Source organism: Nasonia vitripennis (genome assembly GCF_009193385.2).
Source record: "Nasonia vitripennis strain AsymCx chromosome 1 unlocalized genomic scaffold, Nvit_psr_1.1 chr1_random0007, whole genome shotgun sequence".
Lineage (NCBI taxonomy): Eukaryota > Metazoa > Arthropoda > Insecta > Hymenoptera > Pteromalidae > Nasonia > Nasonia vitripennis.
In genome coordinates, this window is record NW_022279594.1 from 1,545,278 (window position 1) to 1,567,466 (window position 22,189).

General features: G+C 36.2%; 1 protein-coding gene across 6 annotated transcripts in view; it reads left to right on the plus strand.

Moving 5' to 3' along the window:
- LOC107981625 (sodium/hydrogen exchanger 3) overlaps nucleotides 1-22,189 on the plus strand; it is a 347,213-nt gene that overhangs the window by 155,054 nt on the left and 169,970 nt on the right. The window lies entirely within an intron of this gene.

Sequence of the window (22,189 nt, forward strand, 5' to 3'; positions counted from 1 at the left end):
AACGGGGTAACCGGCAAACCCAGTGGTAAAAGACCCTCGCACGTGTCTTCACCTGAGACGTCATGAGTAACCACAATAGTTAGTCATTAAGGTGGTGTTTGTAGAAAGACATGCCGTGAGAGGAGAGTAAAAAAGAGAAGTAGCAGCCAGATTGCTGCCGCATGTTAATTGGAGAGAGAGAGAGAGAGGGGGAGAGAGAGAGACAGTCAGCAGACGACGCACACCGCACTATCTGGTAGAAATGTTCTCTAATAGTGGCAGCAATATTATTATGCCCCTGTGCAATATTACCAAATCTGGTATTGCAACCGGAAGACAATGGTCTGACAATATTGGGTGCTGTAGACGGACAAGCCCAGTAGGCCGGGCAAACTTGATAATTGTAAAACGGACATAGCTGTCCACAGCAATATTGCTCCAAACGCTCAGCAAGGTTATATAATCTTTCAAAAATATGATTGAATCTAGCGAATCTGTGAACGCAACCATATTGCAAAATCTCACGTGAGATCTTACATGAGATCTCATGCCAAAATCTCATCTGTTATTTTGGTCCGGAAGCTGCCGGATCCTCTTATTTATTCAAAAATGAGTTTTTTAATATTGGTAGTCGCCTATAAGAAGGAGCCTCCCCCCAAATAAGTTAAAAAAAAAACTAGGTTTCAAAGCATTTTAGACATTTTTTCGATTTTTAAAAATATCTAATCTAAAATCTCACCTGAGATCTCAGGTAACATCTAAGATGAGATATCAGATGAGAAATTTTTAAAAATCGAAAAAAGATCTTAAAGCTTCGAAACCTAGGTTTTTGAACTCTTCTGAGAAGGAGCACCTTCTTATAGGCGACTTCCAATATTAAAAATCTTATTTTTTATTAAATAAGAGGATACAGCAGCTTCCAGACCAAAATTACAGATGAGATTTTGGCATGAGATCTCAGGTGAGATCTCACGTGAGATTTTGCAATAGGGAACATTCAAGCAATATTGCTGACAGATTAGTATACATACATTTAAGACGTGACGATTGCGTTCTGCTAGTGCTACCAACACAAATCTACGGAAAAACTCGGACTTGGAGTTATAGATGATGTTATGGAAAGGTATGTGCAGTGCATAGACGTAATACGTATAGACTGCGGGTCAAATGTACGAAAAGTGGCTTCCGGTGCAAGAAAGAAAGACTGATCGAACGAAAGCATTCTATGTCTTTATAATGGGCAGAGCTTATGCTGGTGCCTGCGTGGAGACAGCTGACTGCGGGCGCATGTGGTCGGTAAATCAGATCGCAAAGAGTATATCAGAGTATGCAAAAAACTTTTTATTACTTAATTATATGCATAAACTACTTCTACTTATACGCATGAACTAATCGGGCAATGATACGATTGCAAATGAACAACTTCGTTGATACATGTATGTACATGGTTGCTCTAAATTTGACAAGCAAATCTTGCATAATTTTATTATAATGCCAAAATCCATGAAAAATTTTTGTTATTCAAACAAGCGCATCAAACCTTTAGACAGCTTATTACATTATTTGAGCCTTAACTATTACGTCATAATTAAATCTCCGCGGTATCGATGATCATATGCAAGTTTCGAATTATAGTTGCTAAATGAAATTTTTTTTATTATATATTTTGTGAATGTGAATATCAAATGACGAATGCTGTATGTATTCATGCATACTATAAGATGTGAACTGCAGATTTTATCCAGATAAAAGGAATGCTACAAATACTAATTTGTGCAAATATGAGCTTTTTTAAAGCTATGCATTAGTGTATGTATTCATGCATATCACGAGATGTAATCTGCAGATTAGTTCCAGATTAAAGGGATGCTGCAAATAATTATTTGTGCAGATATGAGCTTTTCTTGAAGCTATGTGTTTGAGAATATTAAATGATAAATATTGTATATATTTATGCATATAACAAGATGCCATTTGCATATTCGGTTCAGATTTGCGCAGATATGATCTTTCTTTTAAAAACCATGTGTTTGTGAATATGAAATAATGAATGCTCTATCTGTTTATGCATATAACATAAAGTAATCTGCAGTAGAATCGGTCCAGATAAAAAGATGCTGCCAATAACTGTTTGTGCAGATATGCTCTTTTTTTGTAAGCTATGTGCTTGTGAATATCAAATGACAAATGCTCTATGAATACATGCATATTACATGATGTAATAAAGTATGACGGGCGATATTAGCACGTCATAAGCTCAGCATGCCGCGAGAAGAAAAACTTGTACTAAATCCACACTGTTACAGGTACCAGCGCTGGCAAGGCGGGGAGAGCCGCTGGACGACACGAGAGAGGCGGAGAGAGGGGGAGAGAGAGAGAGAAAATTCGGCGACACGCGACTGAGACGCGTGCCGCCAGATACGATCCGACCTTTGAACCGACTCCTCGCGAGACGCTCAGTACTTTCGGGAGATAGCTGCTAAGAGAGTGAAAGTCGAAGTGTGTGAGTGTGCGTGCGTATACGACGTTGCGTCTCGCTACCGCATCCAGAACTGCACCGACGTGGTTCTGACTGCTGACAGCGAACATTAGGGCGATGCCGGCTAACTGTAAGTGCCAGCTCTCTCTCTCTCACGCTACACTCGCCAGGGCTCTCCTTATCCTCCCTCGTACCTGCGACCTCGCTTGCTCGCATGCAAGCCCTGTATATAGCTTATCAATAAACGATGTGACTGTCCTTCAACAATCTCGGTAGTCGTTATTTTGCGTGTTCCTACGCGTACACTTGTATCTCGCTCCATCACCGACCCAGCCGCCTCCGCGGGCTTGCGTCTCGTATATGTACGAGATCGCAGCGTAACTGGCCTAGCCGGAACCTATTCAGCACTAGGTGCTATCCCAACGACTCTCTTCCTCGAGAGTAACGAGGTCTACGGACCTTGATTATAGCGGAGCTGGAAACTGAACAACTGCATCCAGCACACCGTTATAAAAGTTATTTGTTAGTGAAAGTGAAATAATAAAAGCACAACTCGCGACTTTATATTACTTAAAATGTGAGTATTTTACGTTTTTATTGGGTTATTTTATTGGTTAAGTCAAAGACAGACAAACCTCAACGTTTAAAAAGATTTCGGAAATTTTAAAAGGTTTCTAAAAAAAGTGAATAATTTAAAACAATGTTTATAAAAAATTATTGTATTTGTAAAAACAATTTTAAGTTCAGTAAAAAGTTGTAAATTGTGAATATTCAAAGATGTTCATTAGGGACATTTTCGCAAAAATCGAGAAAATTTTATAAAAATTCCTTCTTTGAAGTTTGAGTTGTGCTAGTCTTCGCGGGAAATCTTAAGTTGTGCTAGTCTAGCGTTCGTGAAATGAGTTGTGCTACTTATGACGTAAATTTTGAACAGTGCTACTCTTCGTAGGGAGCGACGATATAATCGCAGATTTGTTTCAGATAAAAGGGATGCTGCAAATAATTATTTGTGCAATTATGCTCTTTTTTAAAGCTTTGTGTTCGTAAATGTAACGTCGCCCGTTTATCGTCTCTGTTTTGTTCGTTTTTCTAAATCTAAGTCTTTATTACAAAGCCCGCATTACTTTCATTTTTTTTTAAGTTTTTTAATTATTACTTTTATTTTTGTATATTTGTATTATTTTGTTGAACATATTTTAAATTCAATTATTAATATTGTACTATTGATAATGGACTTGGTGCATTAGAGTATCTAAACACAGTAATTTTTTTGTCGTGAGAAACTAAAAACGCATGTCCTTCTGAAATTTTTGTAACAGACGGTACAGCCGAGAATCTTTTCTTTAGTGATCTTGAAGTTTTTTCGTAATCTTATTTGGAATAGTGAAAGAATGTTATTGTTTGGAACTTTTGTCTCGCCCAGTCATAAAGTTGTTTTGAATTTAAAATCGCTTCCGTCGCTTTGGCCTGCAAGCTGGTACGAGTAGCTTCTCTGTTTAACACGGCTCCTACTCCGTCACATGAACCCTTTCCATGAGCAGTAGCATGGAAATGCCAATCCGCCATTATTTGGAAATCTGACTCATGATTAACCAAGTTCATCATTTAATATCTATTTTCATAGTGCTGCTTTGCACCATCTGTGACGTATATAATCTTATTAATTTTTGGGAATCTTTTCTTTATTTCAGAAATAATCTTTTCTTGTAAAATATAAACTGCGGCCGTATCATGAGTAGTATATTCAGAAAGTGCTATAAAACTACAATGCCTTGTTTCATTATCTTCTCTATAATATAGTACTGCAACAATTATTGTACACTGATCATTGTTAAAATGAAATTGCTGAGCAGCATCTTGAACGACGTAAGCAAAATTTTCAGAATAATCCATCTCCAGAAGTCCTTCGTTCTCTTGTAAATTGTTCTTCTGATCTTTTATATATTTAGATTGATTTTTTTGCGATGAAATGATGTGGTATAAATTTTTTTAAACTCAAAGACAATTCAGACTTAACATCATCCACCGAAAGACATTCTTTTTTTAAAGTACATTTATTTGTTGACTGCCAGACGCTAAAAATTAATTCTTCAATCTTATTTTCGTATAATACAGAAGATACATGTTCTTCAAATCTTAAAAAATTACCACAATTTTGACAACTTCCTAAAAAACAAGCAGGATTCTGATTTCTGCATAAGATGAACGAAAATCAATCGATATAACCATTTATTGGATCACCGGATCCCTTCGTGAGTATCATCAATTTGGATGCTTCAAGCATGGCCTTGAAATTTTGGTGTATTACACATACACACACGCTATGCGTGCCTCTTTTACCAGACAAAACACACCATTTTTGACGTAGTTCGGCGAATTTACTAAAGCTGATAGGAAATTGTGGACATTCTTCTTTAAAAGTTCGATACAATACTTTAATATCACATAGTAGCAATTTTTTTGGAACATACTGAGTTTCACCAATTTCGTTAATTTTAACTACATCTTTCTTATTCGGCATAACTCGACTGTTAATATCAGATTCATAAAATTTGTTTACCTCTTTAATTGTAATTTCAGCTAAACTTTTCCCTTTTTTCGGATCAGGAATCGCTAAGATACCGAATTCATCTTTCAAATCTCTCGCCTTTTTTGCAATTCTTAAAGAGACATTAAACTCTGATTCAATATCGCGTAATGTCTAGCATTCAGGTGCTATTGTCAAAATAGAAACTATCAATGGATCATTTGGAGGTAAAGAAGATAACTTACTTTTCAGACCATCCAACATTTGTTCTAGTTGAGCTTCTCTCGACAGACGAATTCTCTTATTTTGTGGTCTTTCATTTTCTTCCTCACTCGGCTCATTTAGAGCGTTATTCGATAAATTAAAATTTACAGAAGAGTACGACTTTCTACAAGATGAACAAATCATATCTGTTTCAAGTATATCTGAATAATCTAACAAAAATTTCTTTGAAAATTTGCGAAGACCTTTACCTCTATGTCCATTAATATTAAATGAATTAATACATCTGTCAACATGAACTTGTGGAAAAGAATGCTTTGCAGTAGACTCAGACATTATAAATATTTTAGATGCTTCAATTAATCATGGACAAGTATACAAAAGCTATATCACCTTAAAAGTTAATTGCGTCTGCTTCAAACTAATTTTTCTGTCATTAAAAATACCATGTGGAAAGTAACAGCTAATAAATTTTGTAGAATTTGAAACAAAACTAAACTATAGAGAAAGATTCTGGACTACAACAGTATACAAAATAATATTATTTTAAATATACTTGAAATCAAAATTTAATTAATGAGAATAATAATCTAAACTTTGATTTAAATATTTTAAAAGAATTCTAGATAAAACAACGTGTGATACAATTTTTACTAAAACATTACCGTCAGAAATTATATCAAAGACAAGAGTAGCGTCTGCAACTTTTACACAGTGATAGCAAGTACTACTCAATTAATATCATTAAAAAATTATAAACTTAGAATAATTTTTAAAGTTTAGTATCTTTATTGGTTGCATTGGATAGCAGATGAAGATTAGAAAAATATGTTTTCCGCAAGCGAAGCGAGACCGAACGTGCAGGTGCTATGAAATTATCTTTTAACTTGTATTCGTTTTTTTTTACAAAAATGATAAAGCTATTTTATTCTATTTATCTATTTTATTTCTATTTTATCTCTTAAAAAAATTAAGTAAAGTAAACTATATGTCATAATGTTTAAAATTAAAATATAATTAAATATTTTGATATTTTTTTCAATAAAAATTCTCATTAGCAAGTATCAAAATATTACCAAATTTTGATAGTATTAAGTATACTGCAAACATAATATCTTATTGGCAATAATAATGATAAAATAAATAATAAATATGTTTAGTGAATGTTTTAATGTAGCCCTAACATGAAAAGGTTCTAAAAACATTTTAAAAACTTTTAATACCACACTTTGAAAGCTGGAATGAAAGTTTAAGAAATATTGAAAAAAACGATAAATAAATGATCGAATGTCCACACTTTTTGGATTTTATTAATTTGATAAAACGTTTATTTAATGTTATGAAGTTGTACACTGTAAATTGTTATAAAATTCTAATAAAAATAGTTAATCACTATAAAAGATTGTTTGTATTTAGACTATGCTTTACAGTTTTTTACAGAATCATACACTTTTTACATTTTTTTTATATTTATTTTTATTATTATATTTTTACATTGTTTTGCAGTTAATAACATTTCTAAATTTGATAAATTAAAAAAATTTTAAACTTTAAAACTGTTATAAACTGCAGAAAAATAAAAAATTAGAAAAGATGTCTGATTGCACAAAATGTGAAATACGTAAAAAAATATAAAATATAAAAGGGTAGAAATCTGTAAAATCTTGTAAAACATGCTTCTTTACGGTTCTCTACCATTTTTAGTATAATCTTATAGCTAAACAGCTAAATTTCTTTTTTATTTTGGTAATTTTTAGAATATCCCAACTAAGGCTTTTCAGAATAAATTCAATTACAAGGCGGGCTTTGTTCTGATTACTTATGAAGTTTAGTACTATTTGGTCATTATGAACGCTACATGGAATTGACGCAATCGAGTTAATTAAATCAATAAATTTTCTAAAATGACAGGTATTTCCATCATTTTCCAAAAGCAATAAGCTTCGTGTTTAAATTCAGTGGCTCAAAATTCCTAAAAATAGCCTTCGTCAATAATTTTCCTCTAGACGTAAATTTCTTAACCGCATAAAACAGACATTTCGGGTGGTTTTTTGAGGTTAGGGACGAGCGCTTAAGGTATCGGCAAAAACGACGGCCGGTTTCGTGTTCAGCAGCACAAAATACATAAAAATACATAAAAAAACTCTCTGTCAATAATTTTCCTCCCGTCGATCACAGGATAAACCTCACAACTGCGTGAAAAAGCAATTTTGGGGGGTGTTTTTTGAGGTTAGGGGCGAACGCTTGAGGTATCGGTAAAAAATACCACCGGATTCTTGTTCAGCAGCTCAAAATATATGAAAATAGTCGTTGCTTAGGATTTTTCTGAGCCCCTGTGATTTTTGACAGCTTGATCATTTCGTAAAGTAGTCATTTTTTAAGGTTAGGGAACGCGTAGTTCCGTCTCGGAAAACAAATTTAAAAAACGCCCCTCACTAATTGAAAGTACATAAAAAATGCTAAATTTTCCATATTTATAAAAATTTGTAGATCAAAATGAATTTTGGGCAGAGCTTTGTTACGTTTGACGTGGAACGTCCCATATATGTATACAGGGTGACCCAATTTAAACGGGCACCGCTCATAACTCGTCAGGGACAGCCACAATCGAAAAAATGGTAGAGACCAAAGTTGTAGGATATCGAAGGGGCAACCCGATGGTGACCTTGGATTTGACCTTGAACGCGTTTTCAAGGTCATTTGAAGGTCAACTTTGGATTTTTAAATAGGAACCCCATTCTTTTATTGCGGGAATGGAAAGAGCGGTAAATTTTACGTTCAGAATGGTATGTTCGGTTGCGGCACTGAAGGTCATCTCAATGTCCTGCAGCCAGAATGAAACCCCGCCTACGTAATTCCTCTAGCAACGCCAAATTAAAAAAAAGTGGTAGAGACCAAAGTAGTTGTATAGGGGGGGGGGGGGAGAATTGTGACCTCGAATTTGAGCCAGTCCTACAAGGTCATTTCAAGGTCAAATTATTTTGGCAAGCACCACCAATACTCGTGGATCATTTCGCTCGATAGTCATTACTCTATGACGTTGTCGTGATCTTTGAGGTCCTCGCCTCTCTCGCTGTTCAATTCTCTGGATCGTACTTCGAGATGGATGATGATTTCTGTTTGGGAAACGCCTCCGATATAATTGTGCTGCTGCATTATAATTTCTTCGACACTCTCCCAAAATCAATAAAATATCAACAATTTCGCTTCGACTATAGTCCGGCATATTTACTTAGATTATAAATATTACAAAAATAAAAAAAATGACTCAAATCACATATTTTCAATTATTAAATTAGTATTTGAAGTCGATAAATATCTAAATAAATTTAAAAATTCTACTGCATTACTAGAACTTAGACTGTTTTCTGCAAAAAATAATAAATAAAAAACTACTTAAACAATTATTTAATTGCAGATAGTAATTATTAATTTTTTATTATAAAATAATTTATTGATTAGGAAGCTTTTATGAAATAGATAATAAATAAATATTTTGTAATTCCAAAAGTGTTAAAAGTAAATTTTAATAGATAACTTATAAAATAGTTAAAATTGTATTTTAGTAAAAGATTTATTTTAACTTATTAAATTTTATGAAGTGAAATCAAACTTATACATACATTTAAAATATGGGTAATTAATCGGAATATTTAGCTCTTAAACAATATTTTCTAGAATAATCGCTATGACTTGAAATTATATCAAACATTTTTTAATTTTAAGTAAATTGATTCTTCAAGAAATACCTTCATTACGTATTGCAGAACTTTTTTTATACAAGACATTAATACAAAAATTTTAATAGAAAATGTATATTCGTATTATTTTTAATATTAAATGAAATGATGTAAAAAGTACAATCTTCATTTGTTAACAATAATAAATATTCTGTTACGTTAGATAAAAATTTTTTTACATTAACATAACTTTAGATGCAATATTTTATATTAATATGTATGTTATTAATTAATTATTATCGTGTTAAATACAATATTTTACAGCTTACATATTGTATAAGTTTAAATAATGAACATACATTTTTTAGTGTTGTTGGTTGTTTATTATTACTTATCTAATAGAAAAGTGCAAAAAATTTAAGTACCTACCAATTTCTGCTGCAAAAATATTTCTAATAGAATTAAAATATTTATACAGTGGAATTATCACTAAATAATTATATTAACTGTTGCCAGTAATTGTATGTATAATCTGTGTGACGACATGGTATGTATTACAAACTTTATAATTCTGCTTATACATATGTATTTTCAACATGCGTGTTTACATGTATGTGTGTATAGCATATGTATACAAACATACGTATGTATGTATATCTATGTATACTTAAAACAATAATAATTTATGAATAAATTAAATGGAAAAACAACAACGTTATTTAAAAAAACATAATGCAATTTATTTCTGATTCAAATAATAAATGTGTGTAAAATAAATATAAAAACTTTTTTACTTTATACTTCGATGTTTTACTTTTTCTTTTTCTGTATCGATGGCTTTTTATTGTAAAATTCTATTCATATTTTGGCATTACGGTTTATCAATTTATGATTTTTTAAAAATAAAACATTTAATATTTTTTTTACGTTTTTATCAAACTTTGACGTTTTTCTACAATACTTCGATGTTTTACTTAATCTTTTTCTGTATCGATGATTGGCTTTTTAATACAAATTTTCGTTAATATTTTTGGCGGAAGGCCGAGTGTGAGACTCTTTCGACAATTTTCGGAGGCTATTTTTATTTTTACAATATAGTATAAATATTCACTTTTTCATTGTAAATGGCACAAGCGTCGCCATCTTTCTCGGGGACGAGTATACATAATATAACATAATCATATAAGCAGTTCAACAATTTCATAATATCTAGCGTGTGCTACGATATTCAGATAAGCATAGAGCAAAAGTAAGTTGCATCCAAAGAGAGTCGCGCTTCCTCCGCGCTTCGGAAAACCGCAACATAAGTAGAAGGGCTTTTTTGGCACCAAAGCTCAAAGGTGCGGAGACTCGTGCCCTTTACAATAGCGCCAACTCTACTGAAAAAAAAAACAAATGACAATCAACTAATAATCAGCTGATAATGTGTGTGTGTGTGTGTGTGTGTATGTGTGTGTGTGTGGACAGCTGAGTGTCAGCAAAAGCAAGTAAAGCTTTTTCATATCAATTATATAAAGAAATATAAATTATATTTAATATCAACTTTTTGGCTTTAATTCTTACGCAGAAATGGGGGTTGGCGAGCGAAGCGAGCAGGAGGTTACCCCTCTAGTATATATAATTAAATCTTTCTCTCTCCCTCTTTCTTCCTATCTTTCTTTCGCATAGCTTGCATAGCTAACTAATTAAATGTAGGTGTATGTGCATTCGTCTTGTATATAGTATTTATCACATATGTGGGGGAACTTGTTGCGTTGGCCGCACTGTCATGAAGATAGCCCAAAATACTCTCAGATACCCTTGGGTATCTTCGGTATATCCTCGAGTATCCTCAGTATACCCTCAGGTACTTCCGGTATACTCCTGGTATATCCTCAGTATATTCGAAGATTATACCTTCGATGGCTTCGAGAACCGAAAGGCAGCCGTATACACACCGCACCACCGGCGTTGCGAATACTGACGCAAGATGGCAGTATGTCTGCGGTAGCCGCAATAAACCTAGGTATCAAAGTGTTATATAATGCTAACTAAATCCAAAATTTGAACTTGATTAATGCCTTTTTACTCCAGTTACCACGTCACGTAGAAAAACGACTTTTTTCAGTTGTTAATGTTTTTCTCAGGATCTGCCCCATGAAATGACAAAATTAAAGTGAAGTATAGTCCTAATAACATTCCATAATCATGCTTTTCTTCAGACAGATTCAAAATTTATTTTTCGAGGTAAAACAATTTCAAAAATTTGCACTTTATGGTGTATAATAAAAAAAACGACGAACGAAAATATAAATTTTCCGCGGTAAAAAGATAGGTAATTTTATTCTCTTCCAGGTACATATGAAGCAATCTACTTTCATTAACTTTTCCAATAACACACACACACACACATCCATACGGACATTTTCTGAAAACACTATTTTTCGACTTAAAATGCCTCAAAACATATTTCCTACATAAGTATTATTTTTCCTCTCCATATTAATAGTATTAAAATTTAAAATAGGCAAAAGTGGGAGGATAACCCTGGTTGTGAATAAACTTCTCTCAAACAACAATTATATAAAAATAACCGGCAACGTTTCGTCCCTGGTGGGGACCTCCTCAAGCCATATTAAATAAATAAACAAAAATATTGCACAGGAGACGAATAAGTCTCACTCGTCATACATCTACATTTTAAATACAAATAAAAAATAATACAAAATAAAAAACCATATACAAGACCAAAGCTAATATGACAATACAAAGCAAAATAAAAATTAAAGATCTTCAAATTTCAAAGGTCAGAGCAGACTGAGCAATCAAAACAATTTTCCCGGCTAGTAGAGAGGGGCAAGCCTAGACAGACAGGTAGGGGAGGTAAAGGAGGGGAGGGTGGCGCCATGGCTCGTCAGGGCAAGTCTAGTTGGGCCCCTCTGGTGGGAGGTGATGACGTAAGAGCGTCGCACGTACGGTGGTGCGTCCCCAGCGGGAGGTACTGCAGGGCCCGTGCGGGTGTAGGGATCGCACCCGCGCTACAGGAGGTCATTTGCACAATGAAAAAGACAATAAGTGCGTTTATCTGTTGGCTAGCTACGACATGGGCATTGACCCTTTTTTTTATATAGCATACCGAGCTATGTAAGTGGCGTTAAAGCAATGAGATGCAGCAGAATTTTTTTTCTACAGGATGTGTAGAGGGATCGACCTTTTTTTTGACAAGGTGAAATTTCGTGGAAAGCTACGAGAAAAAGCAGTGAGAGAAATGCTATTATGTGTGTTTTTCGGAGAAATAAAACTGAAGTTTTTTTTTATTTTACAAGCTTTATTAAAATGAATTTTTGTACTAAAGATTGACGTATATAGTATGTTTTATGCTCATAAATATATAATGGTGAAGGTTAAAAATTTTTAAAAGCATAATTATGTAAATAAATTTTTTATTTATATTTTTTGAGCATTTTGATTACAGAAAATATTGTAAACTTTATCGTGAAAAACGTCACTATGAAGTACTATCATTTCGGTGAAAATCATTTCAAAATAATTATCAAGAAAACAAGAATTGTTCGGTGAGAGTTTTTTTAAAATGTTTTCTTTTAAATATTTTCTTTTGTCAATAACTATGCTTTTAATAATATCATAGCTTCGTTCAATATTACGGTAGTCATACAGCGTTAAAATTTCAGCAAGTTCGTCGCGTAACAAATTTTTGCACTCATTAATTTCATTCAATACGCGTTCTAAACGCCGATAACGCTCATTTACACACAATACAATGTTCAATAATCCATCAAATGTCCGTTTCTACATTGTTATTGATGGCATCAAGGCCCTCTTCTTCTTTTGGGCGTAAAGAGATTCTTGAGTTTGTTGTAGCTGTTGTTGAAGCATGAACATCACTGACTTCATCCCGTATGAAGTAGTTAGAATAATGTCCATTTTTTTCAGTTTTATACGTTCTTGTTGTTGAATACATAACGCAACACTGTTTGATTTGAAATACGTCGAAATATCCTCTAGTTTATTTTCTAGTTCAAGCCTTTCGATATCGATTCTGAGCCTTCTGGAATATTGAGTATTCTTTAGTTCAATAATCGGTTGGTATTTTTGTGTGGAATCATCGTATTCCAAGCCGGTATAAAGTTTCTTCGATCCTGACTTGTTTAGAAGATACGTAGAGGTAAACAGAAGCGGACGACTGTGATTTTTTGCTCTTTCACTGTTGAATTCTTCGGCAACAACATCTTGCTTTTCCTGGTTTGCAAGTAAGATAGTTTCAGCGATGTTGTTATTGAATAAAGTAAATAAAACACTGTCTTAAAATGCACAACGTTTTGTTCAATTAGTTAGACGTTGTTGTTAAATAAAGCACTATCTTGAACTGCACAGTAAATTTACAGCGATGCACAAGGTACAAAAATCGAGAGTTTTTCCAGTTAGGACGTCAATGAAAAAAAAAATTCCACAACGATCGAGTAACTGGATAGAGCGAGAGGTAGACTGTGTCCGGATGCTCGCGGTCAAGTGTACCCTTTTTTTATAGCGGTTTGTGTCACTGTGAGAAAATCCCGGCTACTGGTGGTGGTGGTAAACGGTTCAGAGTAGAGGGTGGAGGGGGGGCGCGTGCGGCCCAATACAAGGGATGACCTGACTTGGCGTGAGAGTGGTAGTGGTAGCGTAGGTGAACCACAGGTCCAGAAGAGGGGATACTCAGGGCATCCCTGTATTATGTAAAAAAAAGGGCACTGATGAAAGAAAAATGTCAACTGTTCTACACTGAGGAAGAAAATTCTTTCGAGGGTGGACGAGATCTCGGGAAAATCTAGTGGTCACTCTGAGTTTCGCTTGCGCAATGCAAACTACGTTCTGTGTCTAAGACTAAAAATGTCTCTCCGAAAAATTGTGTGGCGTCTCGTTCACTATTTAGTGGACAACAATTATGACGTGGAGAGATTGCTTGTGCAAAAAAGTGGCAAAAGTGCGTGAAACAAGCAAGCGAGCGTGGCTTGCTGAAAATCGCAGAAAAAGTGTTTAGCCACGTACGGCCATGACAAATAGGCCGGTGCTACCCGCTGTATAGAAAAAATGAAGAGCTGGTTTGATTAACCATGCAAGTGTGTGAAGCTTGTCACCATTGGGACTACACACGTAATCCAGGTCCATTACGTGTGCTTGCAGAGCGAAACCGTAAGTAAACTTTATGATTCTTGATAAACTTTTCTTTCGTTTTGTTTTTAAACGTGTGGCACATTTTAAAATATTTGTGGTTTACAGGCTGTGTTGCACTATCGCCGCCAGTCGCAGCAGCACGAACACCGCCGCCGGCTGTGCAAACATTACCAGTGCCGGTATCAGCAGCAGCAGAAGCAAGTGCAACAATTGAGGCGTGCATGGAATTACTGGGGACTAATGCCGATGATTGGGTCGAGTGGAATGGCGAATCTTGCTCTCCAACATCTTCGCAAGTCCCGGTGGCGGATAGAACTATAACGAGCGAAGAAAGAGAAGTCGAACAAAGCAAACAAGGTACGACGGATGCGTGGATCGACTGGAGTGGTGACATGCTCCAGGTGCCGCCGCCGCCTCCAGATCCGCGATTTCGTCTTTAACGATCTGTGGAACCGTATAGGTAGCATTACACAGAGTAACGAATCATTTTTTATAGACGAGACCCTCCGCGTAAATGTGACTTATTCAGACTTTCCACGCGGTGGTAATGGTCTGCAGGAGTCAAAGTTAGTTGACGCGTTAAATCGACAATCAATTTTGACTATTAAAAATAACGATAATTTATGTCTACCGCGGGCTATCGCATGCGGGTTAGTTTTTCTTGAGAAAGCGGAGTCCAAACGCACGATCTGGGAAAAAAATTGGCGAAAAATCGCCTTTAATTCAATGACGCACCAAAGAACATGTGCAATTGAAATTTCTCAAAAAGCTGGAGTAGTCGTACCTGCAGAAATGGCTGTGGCTATATCGAGTTTCAGAAATTCCAATTATACTTGTTGGATTACGGAGTTGCGTGAATGGTATATTATATACAGAGTTTAGGTCGTGGAGAGGGTGCGTTATTTAATGGGAAAGCATTTTTTGACGGGGTAAATATAAAATATACTAAAAAAATTAATAACATGTTCCATAGGGATATTAATCATTTTAATTTAATTTTAAACTTGACTGCGTTATGTGTGAAAAAGCATCAGCGATATTACTGTGAAGATTGGAGCACAGTATATACGCGGCCTTTTCATCATAAATGTGAAAATCTTTGCATATCGTGCAATACTTCACCACCGTGTCAGGCTCTCACCACCATAACTTGTGACGATTGCCACCGTGAGTTTAAAAACCCACAGTGCTTCGCGAATCACAGGGCTCCTGGCTCGTACACGATGAGTAAATCGAACAATGCGCGACGCTCAATTTGTCAATTCGTAAAGTATTGTACTTTTTGTCATTATATTTATGATATTGACTTGAATAAACATAATTGCAAAAATATGTACTGTGCGAATTGTAAAGCAGTGCATGAGAAAAATGCCAACTGCTAAATGCAAATTAGACCTCTCAAAAAATATGCACGTGTAGTTACGACAACAATAAATTTTCACCCGGAAACTCTTTTCGTCTTCTACGATTTCGAGACGACGCAAAGCACCGTTCTAAGAGAAGAGGGTGAAAATATCGTTTACCTATACGTGGTAAATTTATGCGTGGTGCAGTTTGCATGCTCGTCGTGTTTAAATGAAAACGATGTATCGCAATTTTGCAATTATTGTGGCCTTCGCCAACACGTTTACACAAAAGAGCCGATTAATAGCTTTTTAAATTTAGTTTTGCGGAAAAAAACTAATTTTAAATACATCATCTACATTGCGCATAACGCAAAAGCATTTGATTAACAATTCGTTCTACATGACATTGTAGAGAATAGAATTCTGAAAGAATCCGGCAGCGTTCCGAGCTTAATTATGAACGGACGAAAAATAATTTTAATAAGTTTCGGTAAAACGAAATTCATAGATAGCATACATTTTATGCCTATGAAACTTGCCGCATTAACAGCTTCGTTCGGTCTGCCGGAAGAAGCAAAGAAAGGATATTTCCCGCATCTGTTTAATACAGATGATAACGCGGATTATGAAGGTCCTTATCCGGTAGCCGAATATTATGCACCGGATGCGATGAGCTCCAAGGAGCGTGAACACTTTTTTAATTGGTACAATGAAGTATCGATTATCGAAGAGTTCAATATGCGAAGAGAAATAGTCTCTTATTGTGAGCAAGATGTAACTGTCTTGCGATTAGCTTGTTTAAAATTTAGACAGATATTCTTAGATTGCGCTAATCTGTGTCCATTCACGGAAAGCGTGACTTTGGCTGGCTCGTGTTCTCTTGCTTATGCCCGTAATTTCTTAAAAGATAATTTGATAGGTCTTATAAGCAACGAAGGTTATGTGCGCGTCGATAGACATAGCCAAAAGGCCATAGAGTGGTTGTTATGAGTTGAGCAGCAGATAGACAGGGAAATCATTCATGCCGGGCGTGGACGGGAGTACACCCATTTCGGTCGTATAAAAGTCGACGGATTTTTAGCGGATCTTCAAAATCCAGAAACCGGTACAGTGTACCAGTTTCATAGATGTTATTTTCATGGCAGTCCGATCTGCTATCCAACGAGGCGCATCGCGCTTCTAGATCGGACTACTCTCAATCAAAAGTATAAGAGTACCCTAGCAATTTCAGCTAAAATAAGATCAAATGGTTTTATTTTAGTTGAAATGTGGGAGCATGACTTTAATTCGAATATAGCTACTTTAAACGCTTTTAAACGCTTAATCGAAAATCACCAGATCGCTCATAATGAAATTCTCAATCCGCGAAATGCTTTTTACGGTGGTCGCGCGGGTAACATTGCGACCTTATATAAAGTCGAACCGGGTGAAAAAATAAAATATGTCGATGTTTGCTCTTTATACCCCTTTGTTTGTAAAACGGGCAAGTTTCCGATAAAAAACCCGCGCGTATATAACAGCACCGACTGTCTCGAACTAACTGGGCCTAATTTTGAACATTTTGACCATGTTGAGGGCTTAGTTAAACGATTCTACCGCCGCGTAAACTCTTTCATCCTGTGCTACCGTATCGTCTGCATAATCGGTTACTTTTTCCCTTATGCAGAACTTGTTATGAAATGTTGAGCAAAGTCCGATGTACACACGTAACGCCGGAAGCTCGCGCTTTAAGCGGTACATGGGTATCGGATGAGATTATAAAAAGTTTACAACTCGATTATACAATTTTAAATATCAGCGTTATCTGCCAATACGAGATAACGCAGTACGACCCTAAAGCCGGTAATCAAGATGATACGACATGCGGATTGTTCACCGATTACATTAACTTATTTTTAAAGTTAAAACAGGAGAGCTCAGGCTGGCCACGTAATTGCACGGATGAGGCTAGTAAAGCGGCTTACATCGCCTATTATAAAGAAAAGGAGGGTATAGATCTAGATCCTCAAAAAATAGAGAAAAATCCGGGCATGTGCTCGGTTGCAAAACTTTGTTTAAATAGTTTATGGGGGAAATTTGGACAACGAGATAATTTGCCAAACACCGAAATTATTAAGTCGAGTGAGCAGTTTTTACAATTATTAACTAGCCCGGAAAAGGAAGTAGGTAGAATAGTTTTAGTTAACGAGAATGTAATATATGCAACCAGTAAGTTAAAAACAGAAGTAGCTACTTCGGCGCGAAATACGAATTTAGTGATAGCCCCTTACACGTCTGCGCAAGGACGTTTAAGATTGCATGAATATCTCGAAAATCTAGGCGAGCGGGTACTGTATTATGATACCGATTCCGTCATATACGTATCAAAGGGTGAGCGTGATGAGTACGAACCAGAAACCGGGTCTCTGCTAGGCCAATTAACAGATGAACTGGAAGAGTACGGAGAAGGCTCGCGAAACCTTTGATACGTGTAAAGTAAAAGGCATCCGACTCAACTATGAGAATAGTCAAAAAATAAATTTCGACTCTGTTGTAGAGATGATGGAAAATCACGAATTCGATATTATAGACGCAGAGGAGGAGGAGGAGGGAGAGGAGGACGTAAATGAGGATCGGGGCGCGAATAATTGTATATATGTTAGGAATTTCCATATAGGTCGAACGTCAGTCAATGACATTATTAGTTTTAAGCAAACGAAAAAATGTCGCGCTGTTTTGAAAAAAAGACAATTTGTTAATCATCGATATTCTGTACCATATGGTTATATACATGAGTAAAAAATAAAAATTATATCCTATTTTATTTATTCAAACCCTTAAATCCTATAAAATAATAGCATCCCTCAGGCGGCGGCGGGCGGCGGCGCGGCGCGGTGGCTTGCTGATCAGCGGGACCGGCCCCCCCCCCCCCCCCCGGCACCCGCACTAGTAGGTTAGTACACGCGCACACGCGCAGGTAAACAAAGACCTAGCAGGTCCGCTGGGTAGGACTTTTACTCGACGTGCAGGTAAGCGGTTTAACTCCGGCACAGGTGAATGACCAGCGGTGTCGCTTCTCGCACTGCAGTTGACCTATATTTTACAAGGAGACATGCGCCACTATATAAGCAACACCTTTAGTGGCGCTCTGAACCGAAAATTCGTATACAGCATGGATGATTTTCTTCACTATTTCTTCCTCCTCCTCCTCCTTTCCTCTCTCACCCCACTTATTTTTTTCACTATAGCAACACTAGATGTAGAGGGGGGGGGACCAAATTTTCTTTTTGCTCTAGTAAAATCTGTCATACGTAGACAGTTTGTAGAGGTAGCAATTCCTGCATCATGAATCCTCGTGGAGTTCTTGCACGGGACACCATTCTTGTTCTTGAACACCATCTTGTTTCCATATACAATTAATAAAAGAAGATGCCGCGTACGTGAAATTGGAGGTAGAAATGTTAAATTATTATAGTACATAGTCGTTGTTATATTTTTCTGAAGAAAGTTTTACAATTTCAATGGAAAAAGTCACTAGTGTTACACAAGGAAAAACTCCACGAGTTAAAGGTAAGAAAAAGAATAAGAAGAAGAATCCAAATTTATTTTTTACGATGATATAGTGATAGAAAATTTTTTTCCTTTTAGGGAAACACGATAATTGCAGTGAAAATAATGGCAAGATGGTTATGAGGAGTAACAGAAGAAGGATGCCCGCAACGATGCCGACTAATAGATAATGGTACATGTGTGACTATGATTGAGTCAAACGAGGAAAGTGGCATTTATCTGCTAGAAGCCCGATTTCTTGCCTTACCTCCACGAGCAATTTTAGCTGGACTTGCTTTCGTCATGCCCATATCGACAAATGGTCTCCACTGGTCACCTCGTTCTGCTGAAATATTTCTTATGGTCACCGTAAAACGTATTTTAAGATGCGTTTTTGCACAAAAAGGATTATTCGACGTAATTCAGCTTACGTATTTCTAAGCAGTGTGGGCAAGGAAGGTGGAGGTATGGTTCATGTGAATCCAATGCTTGTCGCATTTGACACAGCCATGAATGATCTCACCGGAATGCATCATTCAATCTGGCTATCAGATACTTTGCGTTAATAATATATAAATTACATATAAAAATAATAACAATAAAAGTAAACGAAAAATCTATCAAAGTTATTTTTCTCTTTCTGTCTTTTAACCTTTTTCTTGACAAGAATACTAATCAAATTTAAGACGGAGGAGGAGGAGAAAATAAATAAACATATCTATTTCACGTAAAAATAATTTGAAACACCACTACAATTTTTTCTTTTGAAAAAAATTTATTAAATCAGTTGATTGGTAAAGAAATATACGTAATACATGAGAAATTCTTAAATCTAGAATAAATGCGGTTATATAATTCACTCATAAATTTTGAATACGTAGTAATGTAAATTAACAAAAGTCAGATTCTTTTCTTTTTCTTACAAGATTCGGATTTACAAGATTGAATGCAATGTGAACATGAGTTTGATACACTTTTAAATTTTTTCTTTTTTATACTTTTCATAATTTTTTGGAAAATTACCATGCATAATTTGTCGTTACTCCCTGTGTCGCCCCAAAAGAGTTTACAAAAATCCATAGTACAATTATAGCGACACATAAAATACAAAAAATCCACACAATAATTGCTGCGCACATCGGAATCGAAACTCTGTAACCGACTTGTAGACCACGTGAATAGTGTACAATTTCGTCGCCATCCGTCAAAGTGATACGACACGGTTGGTTGTATACCGTAGGAGTCGAAATAAACGCCATGACTGTTTTTGTCGACAAAAATTGCTATCCAGTGAGCACCAGGTAGATGATGTTCTTGAGTATTAGCAATAATAGCGACCGGTCTCGTCCACACCCTGGGTAACCGGTCTGCTGGGAAGACTCCGACGGTCTGTGCTGATATGCCCCTCAGTGCCTGCTGAATCTGTAGTGAGTTCATCGTAAGGTTTCAAGTAGTAGGGCTCTTCTTCTACTTCTCCCTCTCTTTTTTTTCTATTTGCTCCACTACCACCGCCACCTGTACCACGAGCACGACTAGCAGCAGCAGCAGCTTCTTCTTCTTCAACAATGACAGCAAAGCAAGATTCAATAACCTCGGCAGATGTGGCAGTAACTGAAGTAGTAATTTTGCTGATGTTGTTGTTGTTGTTGTTGACACTGATTTTACGAGGTGCTACAGACGACCCTGATGACGACGAGGAGGACGACTATGATGTAGCACCATCCACGAGTGCTCTTCGAGGAGGTTTTTCAATTGGGCTCTTCTTCTTCTTTCTCTGCTCGTTCATGTCGATTACGCTGTGACCGTATAAGGCCTTTCTCAACCATGAGCGCACTCTGAATGTGTAAGCCAATGCACACGTGAGGTGTTCAGATTTTCCTCCGTGATACATGCAAATATAATCGTCCACACTGGATAAGTTTCTAAAGGATGGACAGCTGTATTCTTCAAGGTTTGTAATCTATCTCCCCAAAATACGCTCTAGTAGATTAGCTTTCTGGTAGCCAAGTGTGTAAATTGTGTGTGCTTCTCTGGCAATATAGCGTAACTACGGGTAAATGTAGTGGCCAACGCGGCCTCACCATCGTACTATTCTATACCGTGATGATAACACGAAAGATAAGAATTAGCCGAAATTATTACCTTGGGTAATTCGTTGTAATCACACGGTGGTTTCACAATCCAATGAGCGATAAAATTACGGTCAACTGCAATTACAGCAATCTCCTTGGGTAAAATAACCCTTCTTTATCGTGAAAAGCTTGGATATCAATGATAAAATCCATTGTAGCTATCGACTGTTTCATTCTCAAATACTAGAGATGAACTAACAGCCCTCAAAATCCAGAGAGGTTATATAGGCAAACCCTCTCTCATCTTTACGGTTTCTCCCTCTCTCCCTCCTGCATACAACGCAGAACTTTAACGAAAAAGACGGAGGAGGCAGAGTTCTGTGATTCGTTCGTTCATTCTTACTACGCACATCTTATGAATTGTAATCTAAAATAACTTGACGCATAGAATCGATATCTAAAATATTGTCATATTCAGCATAAACGATACAATTTACGGTGTGTGTTAATGGTTTATCGAAACGCACTTCGATACGCACATTTCCATTACGGACTAAGGACCAATGCGTACCGCAATGAGCAGACATATCGGGGGTAAGATCGAATGCAGACAAACAAAAGCTATCGGGATATTCTGTTCTATCGATATCATTTCCCTCATTTGCAAAGTGTATTCCAGTACCAGAATAAAGAGTGTGGTAACAGTCTACGTAAAGAGGCGCAGCTGCGGAGAAGCTTGGCTGTACCGGTTTACCCGGCACTTGTTGAACATCGATATAAAGTGATAAATAATTAATACCGTAATTTTGAAAGTTGAATGGATTTAGTAATCTATCGCCGTTAAAAGCTTTATTATTGACAAATCCTATGATGAGTCTTTTCGGTAATTGCCCGAGAATTACATTATCTAAACACTCGCCGAGTATACCGTTATGCATGCTGAATGCTTTAACCTCGACGCGTGTCGGAGGGTATTTTGCAGTTGTTGTCGCTAATGTTTTAGCGTGTGCCACTAAAACACCTGGGATTATTTTTGCTGGTCGTACAAGTAAACTAGATTCTTTTATATGTACACTATAATTTTTATCGGAGGCATCCATTAAACAAAAAGCGTCCTTTGCACGTACCAAACGGACTCTCATTTCTACACCATTTAAAAGAAATCTATCCTGGTTACATACGTCAATGTGCAGATGTCCTAA